General features: G+C 38.8%; 1 long non-coding RNA gene across 1 annotated transcript in view; it reads right to left on the bottom strand.

The window, feature by feature from the left end:
* The window catches only part of LOC134735259 (uncharacterized), a 48,953-nt gene extending 34,417 nt beyond the window's left edge, over positions 1–14,536 (bottom strand). Inside the window, exons 1-2 of the long non-coding RNA XR_010118247.1 lie at positions 14,419–14,536; positions 1,764–1,833 (exon numbers count right to left, since the gene is read on the bottom strand). This is a non-coding gene — a long non-coding RNA (uncharacterized lncRNA). The remainder of the gene's footprint in view (positions 1–1,763; positions 1,834–14,418) is intronic.
* Positions 14,537–16,146: the final 1,610 nt, after the last annotated feature.

Raw genomic sequence — 16,146 nt, 5'->3', positions numbered from 1 at the left:
CTAGTGGGGTTAGCTTAGGAAGGGGCACATGAACCAGCCCCGACTAACAAGCTCATCTTGTTAAGATTAAGAGAGCAAGTCTTTTGGGATGTTCTGGGAGCTACTTCCTCCGTTGGAAATAGAGAGATACAGGGGAAAACTCTCTTTCTGTCCTAGAGATTGTCTTGTCTGGATGCCGTACTTGGAACTGCTGAAGCCATTCTGAGACGATGAGAGGAGCCATTACTCCAAAATGGAAAATGGGAGAGGTGAAAAACCTGCCCAGCGGTGCCCAATCAACCAACCTTAGAGCTGTCCTATTTCAGGTTTTCTTGTTAAGTGACATAATAAGTTTTCCCCATTGCTTGTAACAAATTGAATTTGGAGGTTTTGTTCCTAGCAGCTTACAGTACCCTCACTGATGCAAAAACATGAACATTCTCAGGTTGATGGTCAGACTTCATTCTGCCTTTGTCTCTTTAAATACATAGTTCCATCATTAGGAGAACACATGTACAACACCCAAGATCAAATGGAGACTGCATAGAAAGAACAGGCTGGCAAACCCATTGGAAAGTACAGCTTTCTCCTTGCCCAATCTTACCAAATTGAATGAAAATAAGAATAGCTGGCCGGGCGCAGTGACTCACGCCTGTAATCCCAACACTTTGGGAGGCCAAGGTGGGCGGATCACGAGGTCAAGAGATCAAGACCATCCTGGCCAACGTGGTAAAACCCTGTCTCTACTAAAAATACAAAAATTAACTGGGTGTGGTGGCAGGTGGCTGTAGTCCCAGCTACTCAGGAGGCTGAGGCAAAAGAATTGCTTGAACCAGGGAGGCGGATGTTGCAGTGCACCAAGATCATGCCACTGCACTCTAGCCTAGCAACAGAACGAGACTACGTCTCAAAAAAAAATAAGAATAGCTAACATGTATTTCTATGTACATTCCAGGCACAGTGATGGGCATTTTACAATAATTATCTCTTTTCATCCTAACTTTTTAGATATCTACTGATGTTGTTGTTTTAATGACAATAAATTACCTGGGAAATGTTGATAATCATTCTTGTTAATCATAGAGGATTATTTAATCCTTTCATTTAAATGCCTTATGCAAAGTATGTACACATTCGTTCTGACATTTGATTTTCCCAGTTTTTTAGTACATGAAAATTAAAGCTGAGAGCCCACAACTGGTAAACAGCGAAATGGAAATGGAATCTTGACCTGGCCCGGTACTCTTCTCACTTTACCTTATGTCTCCTGTACACTGTCATTAACGGGGTCCAATTATTTAAAAACTGGAATAAAAATTATACTCTTGTTGTGGCCTAAAGCCTTGCTACTCAAATATCACCTGAAAGCTTGTGATAAATGTAAAATCTCAAGCCTCAGCCCAGACCTGCTGAATAAGAAACTGCTTTTGAGTAAGATTCCCACTAATTCAAATGTACATGACGGCATGAGGAGTACTGGGCTAGAGGGTGCAGCCCTTGGAAGAAAGGAAGGCAGCAGTAATTACTGAATGTTAGTCTAAGAGAACTCGAGAAAGACCATGGAGGTGACAGCAAGTGTCTGTGGAGGGCCTGCATGGGCTGTCTGAGCAGTGTTTATATGAGTTGGGTAGTCAGTCTCGTGGCAAAAGTTAATCTAGATGCTTTGTGCTCCAAATAACAGAAGAGTCATCTTGGCTTAAACATTAGTTCTTACACTGAATAGCTGAGAAACACACTTCTGAATACAAACACAAGATAAATCAAGAGTAAACTGAATTCAGCACCTGGATCCAACCAGTCTAGCAGTGAGCCAAGATCGCACCACCACACTCCAGCCTGGGTGACAGAGCAAGACTGAAAAAAAAGAAAAAGAAAGAAAGAAAATTAACAAAAATATTAGGACCTGAACTCAGCTCTGGATCAAATGGACCTGAGAGATATCTACAGAATTCTCCACCCAAAAGCAAGATAATAGACATTCTTCTCATCACGTGGCACTTACTCTAAAATCTATCATATAATCAGAAGTAAAACACTCTTCACCAAATGCAACAGAACTCAGATAATAACAAACAATCTCTTGAACCACAGTGCAATCAAATTAGAACTCAAGACTAAGAAATTCACTCAAAACCATAGAATTAAGTGAAAACTGTTCCTGAATTACATGAAAACAGGTTCAGAAACCTGTTCCTGAATGACTTTTGACTAAATAATGAAATCAAGACAGGAATCAGGAAGTTCTTTGAAACTAATGTGAACAAATATACAATGTACCAGAAGCTCTGGGACACTGCTAAGGCAATATTAACAGGGAAATTTTGGGGGGTTTTGTTTGTTTTTTTTGTTTTTTGAGATGGAGTCTCACTCTGTCACCAGGCTGGAGTGCAGTGGTACGATCTTGGCTCACTGCCACCTCCGCCTCCCGGGTTCAAGAGATTCTCCTGCCTCAGCCTCCTGAGTTGCTGGGACTACAGGTGCCCGCCACCACGCCCAGCTATTTTTTTTGTTTTTAGGAGAGATGGGGTTTCACCATGTTAGCCAGGGTGGTCCTAATCTCTTGACCTCATGATCTGCCTGCCTTGGCCTCCCAAAGTGCTGGGATTACAGGTGTGAGCCACCGCACCCAGTTTAAGAGGGACATTTATAGCACTAAATGCCCACATCAAAAAGTTAGAAAGGTCTCAAGTTAACAAACTAACATGACAACTATTAAATAAAAGAACCAGAGAACCAAGAACAAACAAATCCCAAAGCTAGCAGAAGACAAGAAGTAACCAAAATCAGAGCTGAATTGGAAGAGATAGAGACATGAAAATCTATTCAAAAGATCAACAGATACAGGGGCTTGTTTTTTGAAAAAAATTAATAAAATAGATGGTTAGCTAGACTAATAAAGAAGAAAAGAGAGAAGATTCAAATAAACACAATCAGAAATCAGGGGATATTACCACTGACTCTACGGAAATACAAACAAACATCATAGAATATTATAAGAACCTCTATGCACATAAACTAGAAAATCTGGAAGAAATTAATAAATTCCTGGACACATACACCCACCCAAGACTGAACCAGGAAGAAACTGAATCCCTGACTAGACCAATAATGAATTCTGAAATTGAGATAGTAACAAATAGCCTACCAACCAAAAAAAGCCCAGGACCAGACAAATTCACAGCTGAGTTCTACCAGATGTACAAAGAAGAGGTCGTACCACTCCTACTGAAACTATTTCCAACAACTGAAAAGGAGACACTCCTCCCTAACTCATTCTATGAGGCCAGCAACATCCTGATACCAAAACCTGGCAGAGACATAACAGAAAAAGAAAACTTCAGGCCAGTACCCTTTATAAATATCAGTGCAAAAATCCTGAACAAAATACTGGAAACCAAATCCAGCAACACATAAAACTTCTTTATCATGATCAAGTAGGCTTCATCCTGGGATGCAAGGCTGGTTCAACACATGCAAATCAACAAATGTGATTCATCACATAAACAGAACTAAAGACAAAAAACACATGATTATCTCAAAAGATGCAAAACAGACTTTCTACAAAATTCAACAACCTTCATGTTAAAAACTCTTAAACTAGATATTGAAGGAACATACCTCAAAATAATAAGAACCACAAACATCATACTGAATGGGTAAAAGCTGGACACATTCCCCCCTTGAAAACCAGCACGAGACAACGATGCCCTCTCTCACCATTCCTATTCAACATAGGATTGGAAGTTCTGGCCAGGGCAATCAGGCAGGAGAAGGAAATAAAGGACATTCAAATAGAAAGAGAGGAAGTCAAACTATCCCTGTTTGCAGATAACATGATCCTACATCTAGAAAACCCCAACGTCTGAGACCAAAAGCTTCTTAAGCTGATAAGCAACTTCAGCAAAGTCTCAGGATACAAAATCAATGTACAAAAATCACTAGCATTCCTATACACCAACAACAGTCAAGCCAAGAGCGAAATCTTGAATGAATCCTCATTCACAAGGGCCACAAAAAGAATAAAATACCTGGGAATACAGCTAACTAGGGAGGTGAAAGATTTCTACAAGAAGAACTACAAAACACTGCTCAAAGAAATCAGAGATGACACAAACAAAAGGAGAAACATTCCATGCTCATGGAGAGGAAGAATCAATATCATTAAAATTGCCATACTTGCTCAAAGCAATGTATAGATTCAGTGCTATCCCTATTAAACTATAATTAACATTCTTTACAGAACTAAAAAAAACTATTTTAAAATTCATATGGAACCAAAAAACAGCCTGAATAGCTAAGGCAATCCTAAGCAAAAAGATGAAAGCTGGAAGCATCACACTACCCAACTTCAAACTATACTACAGGGCTACAGTAACCAAAACAGCATGGTACTGGTACAAGAACAGACACATAGACCAATGGAACAGAATAGAGAACCCTGACCCTAATGACATTTTAGAAAGAGCAAGAAATATAGTAGATAGTGTTAAATATCAAATTAATGACATAGAGAAGGGCTTCAGGTATTCTTAATGAATGAGGAAGACAAAATAAAGCAACTGCAGAGTGGATGATTTATGTAGAAGACCAAGAAGATCCAACTGAAAGCTAACTGGGGCTCCTGTCATTAAGAACCAAAAACTGGAAAAAAATATTTAGAGATACAACATTGAAAAATTTCCATGAAATGGAAAAAACAGAATCTACAGATTAAATTCATACAACATATATGGGAAATAATAAGTGACAGAAAATTATTGGCATCAACATATAGCCTCATTAAATGATTTGACTTCAAAGATAAAGACAGAATTTTTAGCCCTCCTGACCAAAAAAAAAAAAAAACAATTATAGTTCAGTGCAGGAGAAAAAGTCAGGCTGGCTTAAGATTTCACCACAAAAAATTCAATGTGAGTTATTGACTATGGAGCGATACTTTAAAAGTTATGAGGGAAATAAAGCATAAAACAAGAATATATCTAGCCAAGTTTATTTAAAACTCAATAATATGCCACTCTTAAGCCACTGTGGGAGAAGAAAGTAAACTATTCCTATTTCTCTCTCTTTATGGTTTCTAAATCTTTTTGCCTAAAATTCAAAAAAAAATTGAGATCTAATGTTTTGTGCAGTGAAAATTTCTTCAGATTTACTTCGTCTTCTCTTTGTTCATTTAAATGAAAGTTGAAACCTTTTATTAAAATATAAAAAGTTAGGAGAATTTCATGCCACCTAAGAGTTGGCAGGATTACTACTTGGACAGGTCATTTGAGTTAGCAAATGCAAAGCAAATACATCACATGTCACACACACACACACACACACACACATTGTGGTTGTATAAGACCCAAGTGCTTACAAACTCACTAGACTGCATGTTTCCATCTCTAATCAGATGCTCTGTTTGGTAAAATAAAGCATATCTTTTAGCAGGTCTATATCTTGCTATGAATTTCCTGACGTCATGGCTTGCAACCAGGATTGCATATTAGAATCACCTATAGAGATCTCTTTCTTTTTTTTTTTCTTTTTTTGGATACAGAGTCTCGCTCTGTCATCAGGCTGGAGTGCAGTGGTGCGATCTCAGCTCACTGCAACCTCCGCCTCCTGGGTTCAAGCGATTCTCCTGCCTCAGTCCCCTGAATAACAGAATACAGGCACACACCACCACGCCCAGCTAATTTTTTGTATTTTTAGTAGAGACGGGGTTTCACCGTGTTGGCCAGGATGGTCTCAATCTCTTGACCTCATGATTCGCCTGCCTTGGCCTCCCAAAGTGCTGGGATTACAGGCGTGAGCCACTGTGCCCAGCCAGAGATTTCATTTTTTAAAATACAGAGGCCTTGGTATGTGTTATTTCTAGAAGCTTTCATTTCCAGTATCCACACCCACTGATTTAAAGAAAAGTTTCTTTCTTGCATAAGAATTTAGACTCCCCTGTATCTCCCTGTGACTGCGAGCTATTGCAGAGTCCTATGTGTTCTCTGTTACTTAGCAGTTCAAAGACAGCTAGGAGAAGGTGGCACAGCAATATACAGCTCTGATCCTGTTTTTCTCCTTTAAAGAAACAGAAATGGCTATTTTGCATCCTGATTGAATATCCCAGACCTTGGCAAATATACTTATATTATTCTATGGCATTCTTTGTGAGAGTGCTGTCTTGGGGAGAATAAAAAGGTAAGGCCACCCCTCTGTAGGCAGAAGTGGAGTCTCTTCTAAAGGAAATGAGCTGTCAGTCATTTAAAAGAGATCAATCCTGGGATAGAAAAGGAAGCCTTGGTGGATGAGCCTTAAACTGGCTTAGAGGGGAGCTTCCTTCTCCCTTTGGGGGCCTTCCAGCAACTGAGCCTGAATTTGAAGGCAGAGAATTGCACAGAGCTTCCCGGTGAGGAAAGAAAGAGTAGAGCGTATGGTGGTTAAAAGACCCTGGAGTCGGCTGGGCGTGGTGCTCACGCCTGTAATCCCAACACTTTGGGAGGCCGAGGAGAGTGGATCACAAGGTCAGGAGATCTAGACCATCCTGGCTAACATGGTGAAACCCTGTCTCTACTAAAAATAAAACAAATTAGCCAGGCATGGTGGCAGGTGCCCATAGTCCCAGCTACTCAGAAGGCTGAGGCAGGAGAATGGCGTGAATCCGGGAGGCGGAGCTTGCAGTGAGCCGAGATCGCGCCACTGTACTCCAGCCTAAGCAACAAAGCTAGACTCACTCTCAAAAAAAAAGAAAAGAAAAGAAAAGAAAAAAAAGACCCTGGAGTCTGGCAGCCTGGCATCGGATGCCACTCTGTACTTGCTAGTGTGTGCCCTTGACTAGGTCGCTGAAGCCCTCAGTGCCTTAGTGTCCTCATCTGTAAAATGAAGATCATAATAGCACAAAGAGTTTTGTGAGGATTAACGGAATAATACACACAAAATGCTTAGAGTACTTCCTGGCACATAATAAGCACACGATAAATGTCAGCTGTTGCTTTTATTACATGGAGCAAGAAGGAAGCCTGATAAAGAATCTCAGAATTGGGCTGGACAGATGGAGAGAGATATGAGAAGTCGTAATCAGCCTTTTGGTAAAGGCTCTATCAGAGTTATGGTTCTGTCTTTGTATCATTAGGAGGGAAGACTTACCCCCACCTCACCCCCTGGCCCATTGCCCCAAAGCCAGGTGGAGGCAGCGTGGTCACTAGCAGCTGATCGCTATGCCCCACACTGGTGAGCTGCAGCAGATCTATTTATATCAATGTGGCAGCATGATGTGGTACCCAGCATCCTGTTCAGAAACATGTTAGGCACACTTTCAGGAGGCCTCATTTCCCATAATTAAGCCAGCAGGGTTGTTCACCACTAAAATTTAGACATTAAAAGGAAGTAAGTTCTACCTCGGCCAAAAAGTGATGAGGCCTCACCATTTGGATTATTCTAGTACAAGTATCCCAACACAACAGGTGCTCCAGACAGGGTACCAGTGAGGAACAGCAGGTACATACCACCCGGGGCCTCCCTGCTCTGCAGTGCTGTGGCTTGGGATGGCCTGGGATCAGCCCTCCCGCCCTGTATCACAGCTGTGGAGGTGTGAAAGCAGAGAGACCAGATGCCAGGAGCACTTACATGCCTTAGATTAGTCTCTGAGGACAATCACAGTCGTAGGACAGATGACGATGTGAGCAGAAAGGGTGATTAGTCATTACTGAAACTTTGGAATACTCTCCAGCCAGTGCTAAGATGCTAAAACAACAACAGAAAAGACCTCTTTTCTGCTGGGCAAGCCCCTGGTAACCTTTGCCACTGAACTAAAAGCTTTCAAAGGGTGAACAGAAGAGCCATAAATCTCAGGGGTGACATTAAATATTTGTCACTGAAACACTTAAGACTTGTTTCAAACCCATTCCTTTCTGAAAGTTTATAACAAATAACTGGGTGACTTAACCTCTACGAGAGCATCTCCTTTTTCACTACAAATGGCAACAAATGGTCTATAAAGAGCGGGACCCTGCTGATGGGCAATTCTCAGCCACTGTGTGGTCTCCCAGCCCTGCCCAAATGGGTGAGTTGCCCCTTTTGTTTAGATTAAACTGGCTCTTGCATCCATGACATCAGGGCAGCAAAGGTTTTAACTGGACTTTCTTTTAAACTGCCCATTAATCTTCCCTCCCTTCACCCTGCTGAAAGAATGAGTAAAGTAAATTATTTACATTCTGATGTTGCAAGAAGTCTTCCTACATTAAGCTTTCAGTTGAGCCTAAACATCTTTTTAGTGTTTTCCTCACACCCCCACCCCTTATCATAACTGCATAGCTTCTCAGAGAGATCACCTGTTAGACTAAAATATGACAGCGATACAAACCTCTTCCTAACTACCTGTGTGTGCCCTGGGCACACATACCAGAGAGAAAATGTTTTTAGCCCAGTTCCAATTTTACCAAGTTCCAAATATGACAATCTTCGTTCCCAGCATTCTAGAGTTTGCTCTTCAGTATTCCATAATATTCCTTCGGCATCTCTGGAGGAAAACTGAAGCGCATCAGAAACTTTGCAAAAGCTGTTCGTTATGCCTCTTGTCAGAGTGAGGAGCAAAGACTTTTGTTGGGAAGAGTAATATCACCTGCATCAGCTTCCTCTGGGCTCAGAGGGACAGGTGGCCACCTACATGGAGGGTTCTCAAGCATGGGGCTGGGAGGTGGCTCAATAGGACACACACCCACATTAAAGTTCCTATTCAACTGAAATCCCGCTTCAGACAATTAGCTTCTCTTGTATGAGAGAGAAAAAGACAGAAATAAGGTTCTCGCAAGGTATCAGAGCAGAAGGAGCCAGAAAAGGCCACTGAAAAGGAATCCATAAAGCAAGGTCAGAGAATGAGGAAAGAATTGGAAGCACAGACTGTCACAGGCATCAGGAAACCTGGGCTGCCTGCAGTCTAAAGAACTATTTCCTACTATTTCCTAGTAAGTTTGAATGAATAAAGTAACTTTTAATTAGAGGAAGATAAACCAGGCAGTATCTATTAGGACAAAGATGCATTTATGAAGCATCTGTTCCTCCCTCTCTTAAAATGCTGCCTCATTCATTTCCTTAGGCCTTAATTTCTTTTGGCCTTCTTTACAAGTTCTTAGCTTCCCCTAACAAGCATTTGTTATTTAAAGTCAGCACCCATATCAGTCATATTTTGCTGCCTCTTGCCCAAACTTTGCCACTAACTGAAGACATGTGTCCCCTGAAAATCACCTCCAACCATTGATAATTTCAGTATGCTCCCAAGGAGAACAGTGTCACCTCTGGCTTTGCTTTGGTTAGTGGTTAACATTCTCTTTTTTTTTTTTTTTGAGACGGAGTCTAGCTCTGTCGCCCAGGCTGGAGTGCAGTGGCACGATCTCGGCTCACTGCAAGCTGCACCTCCCAGGTTCACGCCATTCTCCTGCCTCAGCCTCCTGAGTAGCTGGGACTACAGGCACCCGCCACCACACCCGGCTAATTTTTTGTATTTTTAGTAGAGACGGGGTTTCACCGTGTTAGCCAGGATGGTCTCGATCTCCTGACCTCGTGATCCGCCCGCCTTGGCCTCCCAAAGTGCTGGGATTACAGGCATGAGCCACCACGCCCGGCCAACATTCTTTTGCTCTAATATTTTGACACCAATGATGTCCTGAGGCATGAAGGTCCCCTCTGAGCCTTGCCACTGGCTTCTGCTAGGAATTGCCATCCCTCACTATGTTCTCCAACGAATGCAGAAGGACAGGGAACACTGTCTTCTGGGGTCCAAAGTGCACCAAAGCTCCCTGTAAAATTCTCCCTTCCTTTTGTTCCTTTTGTACCTCACTCTGTCTTATGAACAACAAAGAAATGCTGCCTGTGTTTCAATATCTTATTGTTATTGGCCAAAAATTCTTTAGATTTTTGCTCAGACACATCGTCCTTGTTGGTTCCCAGATAGCAGCCAGGATCAGGATACAAATCTGAGTGCAAAGCACTGCCTGGAACTCAGATTCCTCTCTCCCTTCCACTGCACATGGGCTTGGCACTAGGCCAAATTTTTCTCCATGGCATTTTATGGCAATCAACTTCTGGTGGCCAGTCCTACTGGTAACCCAGACACGTAAATTCTGGCAATAGACAAGCTGAGACTCAAGCTTGGGGACCCAGCCTCCACCTCACACACACTAGTATTACTTAACTCATACTAAAGTATTACTTAACTTGTATTAAAAGCCATCAAGTCTCAGCTAGCTCTTTTGTAACTCCACCCTTCTTTATTTCTGGAGAAATTCATAAATACTGGCTAGAGACCAGTGGCATCGGGAATGCCTGCATCGTTTGTTAAAAATACAGACACTGGGCTCTCATCCAGAGCTTTCGAATCAGAAGCTCTTTGTTAAGACTCAAGCATCTTTTTCTTTTTAAGTTCGTTCAAATGATTCTTTCAGACATCTAGCTTTGCAAAGGGCTATTTAAGAGCGCCAGTCTAATTTCAGCCTTGTCTGAGCACATCTTACCCTCATCAAATGTGACTTCTTCTAGAATATCATTCTCTCTTGGCCTTCCCAGACTTGCATAATTGAGGCATGTTATGGCCCCTCTTCACATCTGCTCTTTCTACTAGACTCTCTCAAGATGAATCTGAGCTAAAGCCTTAGCTAGTGCTTCACCCACTTGTGGAGACAGTGGGATGAGGGGCGTGAGGGAATTCAGATACTGGAGTGCTACCCCGGATCAAATTCAACATATCCAGAGCTGGGCCCAGAATCTTTGTTGGTTTGCAAGGTGCCTCAAGTTTGGGAACCTTAGTAGGATTTAACACGGTGATGGGTTTTCTTGGGGGGGTTGGGGGCAGGGGCGGGCAAGGATTGGCCAATATATGTTAGAAACAATTATCTCACAATCCTTAGTTGTATAACCAAAAGGTTTCCTCATGATAAGAAATAAATTTTAAAAATGTACTACCTTTGAAATGCATCAGAAAATAAAGTGGATTGATAGATGAGTAACAGGATGGATATATGGATGAATCAGGAAATCTAGTAAGATGCTAGCAGTAGAATCTACCTAGGCAGGTACATGGATATTTGTTGTTGTTGTTTTTATTTATTTATTTATTTATTTATTTATTTATTTATTTATTTTGAGACGGAGTCTCACTCTGTTTCTCAGGCTGGAGTGTAGTGGTACCAACGCAGCTCACTGCAGCCTTGACCTCCTGGGATCAAGCCTAGGTCGCTTCAGCCTCCCAGTAGGTGGGACTACAGGCATGCGCCACCACACCCAGCTAACTTATTTTATTTTATTTTGTTTTATTTTATTGTAGAGACAGGGCATCACTATGTTGCCCAAACTGGTCTCGGACTCCTGGGCTCAAGTGATCCTCCTGCCTCAGCCTCCCAAAGTGCTGAGGTTACAGGTGTGAGCTACCACACCCAGCCTTGTCATATAATTCTTGCAACTTTATGTACATTGGAAACTTTTTATAATGAAATGATGGGATTAAAGACACTAGGATTAAATTTTGCCTCAAAATTATATTTTAACTCTATACCTCAACTTAATAATGATTAATAATGATTAAGTTGAGGTCGTCTAATATAATCATTAGATGACTGATAGGTGATTGATTACTCCAATGCCCCCTAAATGTTATGGATATTATATCTGAAGTAATTTATTATCTATGTCTGTAAATTAATTTTTTTAAATGATGGTAGAAATGCGGTCTCATTGTGTTGTCAAGCTGAGTGCAGTGGTGTGATCATAGCTTACTTCAGTCTTGAACTCCTAGGCTAGACAATTCTCCTGCCTTAGCTTCCTGAGTAGCTGGGACCATAGGCATGCACTACCATGCCCAGCTATTTTTTTTTTTTAATGTTTTGTGAAGATAGGGTCTCACTTTATTTCCCAGGCTGGTCTTGAACTCTTGGATTCAAGTGATCCTCCTGCCTTGTCCTTCCAAAGTGCTGAGCACAGGCATGAGCCACCTCGCTGGGCCAAAGTATTTTGTTTAAGTGGGATTTTAAAAATAAACTGTAGATGTTTATTCTTGCTAAAATGTAAAAGCTCTTCCTCTTTGCACCACCTTCCCCTTTTAATTTGTGTATACATTTTCTAGTCCTAAAACTATTTGAATAATATCAATCAAAAAATATATATGAATATTACTGTGAACAAAATGTACTATTATGTTATTATGAAGGTATAAAAAAAGCTACAACTTCAGAGCAAAGTTGTTAACAGAAAGTGTTACTGCAGTCTGTGTAGTAACTTTGACAAGTTTATATTCAAAGTTGAACATTTGCTGCTGAGGAAATCGAGCTGGGAGAATTAATGACATATTTAAAGTCACATAACTAGTGGGAAACCCAAACAAGAACATAAATCTTTGTTGCTAAAATAAATTCACTCTAAAATTATACTCAGGAACACCAATATAAGTGACTTTAAATGGGGGTAAAAATTGGTGTACTTAAAATTATTTTCTCTATTAGTCAATAAATGGTATTGGGACATTGATAAAGTTGCATTTCTAACTCAGTCTTTTCAACAAATTAAATCCTTCTTAAAGAGATTTAAAAATGAAACATAAGACAAGTCACAAACTAGGAGAAAGTATCTGCAAATAAAATCTAATGAAGGACACATTCATAATATATTAAGAACATTCAAAACTCAAGAACAAGAAAATAGACCACCCAATATTTTGTAATGGGCAAAAGTTCTGAACATTTTATCACAGAAGATATACAGATGACAAGCATACTAAAAGATGTTCAACATTATTAATCATTAGGGAAGTGCAAATTAAAGCCACAATGAGACAGCACTATTCATCTATTAAAATGACTCAAAATGAATAAATAGGTAAACAAATAACTTATAATGGCAAGTGCTGTCAAAATTCCAGAGCAACTGGAACCCACGTAGCTATCTGGTAGGAATGCCAAAAGTACAGCCACTCTGATAAACAATTTGGCAGTTTCCTATAAAATTAAATATAACCTTACCAAATGAGCAAGCCATAACACCCCTAGATATTAATCCAAGTGAATTGGAAACGTATGTTCCCACAAAAAGCTATACACAATTGTGGATAGAAGATACATTCATAAATGCAAAAAACTGGAAACAACCTAGACCTTGAATATGTAAGTGGATAAACAAACAGTGGTACATCCATACAATAGAGTACTCTCAACAATAAAAAATATTAAATTGATTTTTACACCTGAGCAAAGTGGAGTAACAGAGACTGAATTTGCCCTTCCACATGAAACAAACAAACAAATGAAAACAACAGTTTGCAAAACACTGGACACCAAAGAAGGAAGAACAATGATCTCTGTTAAGACAAGGGAGAAATAAGGTAAGTCTTATGATCAACACAACTTTTTTCCTTGAGAGTTTCCAGGCAATGACAGAGAGAGAAGGAACTCAGAGTCCAGTGGACTCCCTGAGTTGAAGACACAGAGCTGAGAATTCAGGCAAACCAAGACAGCTAGAATTCCCAAGACAGAGTAGAGCAGAAAAGACAGCTACAAAGAGACAGAACTGCAGAGATCTGCAGAGGATTCTCGGGTAGTATTCAGGTGAGCATTCATCAACAAATGCCTGTGAAGAAACCACCTGAGGCTGAGGAAAGACCCATCTGAAAGGATTAGAAGGAACAGTGACTGGTACTCAAGCAGGACTATTTACATTTAACATGTTATTGACATCGTTGGGTTTTAATCTATCACCTTACTATTTATTTTCTATGTGTCCGTATTTTCTTTTTCTGCAGAAAAACTCTTCTCCTGCTTTGTTTTGGATTAGTTGAATGTCTTTTTATGAATTCATTTTAACAACATTGGTTGCTTATTGGTTTTCTTGGTTATTTTAATGATTGCTTTAAAGTTTATGTTATAGTAATACCGTTTTAACTTATCACAATCTAGCTGTAAAAATGGGGTGCTACATTGTACACTTTATGTACAGTATAAGAACCTTCCAAAAATATGCTTACATTTCTTCCTGCCAACTTTTGTGCTATTGTTTTCATACATGCTACTTTTATATATGTATTGGATCTATAGATAATTTAGAGGCAGAACTTGCATCTTAACAATATTGATTCCTCAACCAATTAATGAACATGTACATCTCTCATTCATTTAGGTTTTCTATTTTCTTAGAAAAGTTTTCTAGTTGTCACTAGTCTTTCACATCTTTGTTGGACTAATCTCTAAGTATTTCATAGTTTTGATGCTACTATAAATTATACTTTTAGTTATAATTTCTGATTGTTGCTGTTATATAGAAATACATGCTACTTTTATATTTGGATCTATAGATAATTTAGAGGCAGAACTAGCATCTTAACAATATTGATTCCTCAACCAATAATTAACCCCATGCTATATGGTTGTTATTTTATTGAAAAAAATTATCTTTTATACAGTTTTAAATAGTAAGAAAATACACATTTACCAGTATAGTTACTATTTCCTGTGCTCTTCATTCCTTTATGTGGATCCACATATCCATCTGGTATTATTTTTCTTCTGCCTTAAGGACTTCTTCTCATTTTTCTTACAGTGCAGATCTGCTGAAAATAAATTATTCCAGCATTTATATGCCTGAAAACATTTTTATTTTACCACTATTTTTCAAAGAAATTTTTGCTAGGTGTAGAATTGTAGGTGAATGTTTTCTGCTCATTTATCTTCTCAACAGACATAGAAAAAGCTTTTGACAAAGTCTACTTCTCATTAAAAAAATTTTTTAAGCAAACTAGAAAGAGAAAGGATCCTTCTCAATCTAAGACATTTAAAATAACCAAAACCTTATAGCTAATATATTTAATAGTGAAAAACTGAATGACTAGCCCTTGAAATCAGAAACAAAACAAGGATGTTCTTTCTTAATATTTCTCGTCGACATCATACTAAAGATTCTAACCAGTGCAACAAGACAAGTACAAGAAATTCACGGCATCCAGTTCAGAGAGGAAGACATAAAAATGCCTTTATTTTCAGATGACACAATGGTCAAAGTAGATAATTTGATGGAAATTAAAAAAAACTACTAGAACTAATAAGAGAGTTTAACAAGACTACAAAATACAAGACCCATGTAAAAAAAACCATTGTATTTCTATATAACAGCAACAAACAATCAGAAACAGAAATTATAACCAAAAGTATAATTTATAGTAGCATCAAAACTATGAAATACTTAGAGATTGGTCCAACAAAGATGTAAAGACTAGTGACAACTAGAAAACTTTTCTAAGAAAATAGAAAGAGAAACTAAATGAATGAGAGATGTACATGTTCATTAATTGGTTGAGGAATCAATATTGTTAAGATGCAAGTTCTGCCTCTAAACTGTCTATAGATCCAAAGAAACCCGAATAAAAAATTCCAAAAAGTGTTTTTGTAGAAATTGATAAACTAATTCTAAAATTCATATGGAAATTCAAAAGACCTGAAATAGGCAAAATAATTTTGCAAAAGAAGAACAAACTCGAAGATGAACGCTACCTGATTTTAAGAATTCTTATAAAACTACAGTAATCAAGACAGTGTGGTACAGGTGTAAAGATAAACAAGAAGGCCAAAAACAAACAGAGAAACCTGAAATAAACCTACACATAGATGGAAATCTGATTTTTGACAAAAGTGAAAATGCAATTCAGTGGAGAAAGATGGCCTTTTCAGCATAGTAAATAAACTTTAATCCACACCTTGTACCATAAAGAAAATTAACTCAAAATTATCTCAAAAATTAACTGAGAGACCTCAATGTAAAACTTAAAACTATAAAACATTCAGAAGAAAACCTTTGTAATCTTGAGTTAGACAAAGATTTTTTCCATACAACACCAAAAGCATGATTCATTTTAAAAAGAAACAGAAAAATGAGATCTTATTAGAATTAAAAACTTTTGTTTTTTAAAAGATACTGTTAAGAAAATAAAAAGACAAGCCACAGGCAAACTAGGAGAAAATATTTCCAAGTCATATATCTGATAACAGACTTGCATTCAAAATATTAGACATCTCAAAATTCAACTAAGAAGAAAACAAATTTTAAAAAACATAAACATAAGATTCAAACAGGCAAGTAAATTTCTGAAAAGATGCTCCATATTATTAGTCATTAGGTAAACTCAAATTACACACAGTGAACTACCACTATATAACCATTAGAATG

Source organism: Symphalangus syndactylus, chromosome 20, assembly GCF_028878055.3.
Source record: "Symphalangus syndactylus isolate Jambi chromosome 20, NHGRI_mSymSyn1-v2.1_pri, whole genome shotgun sequence".
Taxonomy (NCBI): Eukaryota; Metazoa; Chordata; class Mammalia; order Primates; family Hylobatidae; genus Symphalangus; species Symphalangus syndactylus.
This window is presented reverse-complemented; position numbering and strand designations above follow the sequence as displayed.